The sequence below is a fragment of the Mauremys reevesii genome, unplaced genomic scaffold, assembly GCF_016161935.1.
Source record: "Mauremys reevesii isolate NIE-2019 unplaced genomic scaffold, ASM1616193v1 Contig4, whole genome shotgun sequence".
Lineage (NCBI taxonomy): Eukaryota > Metazoa > Chordata > Testudines > Geoemydidae > Mauremys > Mauremys reevesii.
This window is the reverse complement of record NW_024100851.1, coordinates 288,862-290,502: the sequence shown is the minus strand read 5'-3', so window position 1 is coordinate 290,502 and position 1,641 is coordinate 288,862. Positions and strand designations below refer to the sequence as shown.

The 1,641-nt window shown below is 50.9% G+C and overlaps 1 non-coding gene across 1 annotated transcript; it reads left to right on the top strand.

Annotated features, from left to right (window-relative positions):
• Positions 1–419: 419 nt before the first annotated feature.
• On the top strand, positions 420–492 carry TRNAV-AAC. The gene has a single exon. It is a non-coding gene; the product is annotated as a tRNA-Val (tRNA).
• Positions 493–1,641: the final 1,149 nt, after the last annotated feature.

The following is a 1,641-nucleotide window of genomic DNA, read 5'->3' as shown; positions in this document are numbered from 1 at the left end:
CAACACCCATTTTCTCATGTTCTCTGTGTATATATCTTCCTGCTGCATTTTCCACTGCATGCATCTGATGAAGTGGGTTTTAGCCCACAAAAGCTTATGCTCAAATAAATTTGTAAGTCTCTAAGGTGCCACAAGTACTCCTCTTTCTTTTTGCAGATAAAGAATGGAGGTTAAATCCATGAATGGCTATTAGCCAGGATGGGTAAGGAATGGTGTCCCTAGTTTCTGTTTGTCAGAGGGTGGAGATGGATGGCAGAAGAGAGATCATTTGGTCATTACCTGTTAGGTTCAGTCCCTCTGGGGCACCAGGCATTGGCCACTGTTGGCAGATAGGATGCGGGGTTGGATGGACCTTTGGTCTGACCCAGTATGGCCATTCTTATGTTCTTCTGAAGGGAGAGGCAGTTACCTATGACAGAGTTTCTGTAGTGTAGTGGTTATCACGTTTGCCTAACACACAAAAGGTCCCTGGTTCGAAACCAGGCAGAAACATGCTGGTTTGTTTTTCCCAGCTCCTACTGGCCTGTCCCTGCTGTTGTAGGAGCAGCAGTGATTTCTATGCTCAAAAGGTCTCTTATACTTCCCCTGCTCCCACTTTTGTCTCCTGTCCCTCTCTGAATGCCTGTGAAGTGGATTTCCCCCTCCTGCTCCCTCCTGGAATGCTGGTGGGATGAATGGGCTGGTTGAAGAGCAGAAGAGCTCCCAGGTAGACAAGGTGTCTGGGACGCTAATTAGGCAGCACTCACACACCCAGAGCATGGACACTGCCCAAGGTGGAGTGTGACCAACCAGATGCAGCCAAGTCATCTCTAGTCGCAGGCCATGAGGTGCAGGCCCTTAAAAGGGGAAGGGACCCTGTGCTCAGGAGAGCACTCACAAGCTTGTACCTCCAGTGAATACCCTTCGCCCGGACCGTCTGGCCAGTGGTTCTCTGCGTTGTATTTCATTGTGCCTCAGGAAGATTTACCTTCATCACACCATCCATAGCTGCGCTGTGGGACACTTACCTTGCCGAATCCTGACATCTCCAGTGCTGTGCCTGTCCAGGGAGCGTGAGTATACAAGTGTGAGTGTGACACCCCCCACTTCTTCTTTTGAGCTTAGCTGTCAGTATAATAAATGTGCTGCTTTCTGCCAAACTCTGGTGGGTCATTAGTGCTCCCTACGCTTACTAGCTGGCCCAATTTTGGGTAACACCTACGATAAACTCAACCCCTGCAGGGCAGAGGGTGGTGAAATGAGCTGAGAAAAAGCCTTGGTATCAGCAGGGGAAAGCTAGTGGATCTAGGCTGGTCACCTTTTGAAGCCTTGTGGCTTGGTCTCCTCTGCACTTGGAGGTTGGCCAATGGCAGCCGGCTCTTGCTGCTGGCCTCCTTTGTGTGACTTGCCAAAGGAGGAAGTGAGGCAGGAATGGGGCAAAAGAGGAAAGTCGAGCTGAGGAAGAAGCTAAGTGCCTCAGTGCGGCTAAGTGGGGTTAGTAGAGCGTCACCAGTCGTTCTGCAAAGCCTGGGGAGGTGCGGTTGGCTGCTGGGAGGTAGAATCCTGTGCCTGCCTCTTGGCTTCCCAGGGATGGTTACTTGCAGCCCAGGAGAAGAAAGACGGTTCTGGGTGAAAGGAAGACAAGCAAAGCTCTGTGAGGAA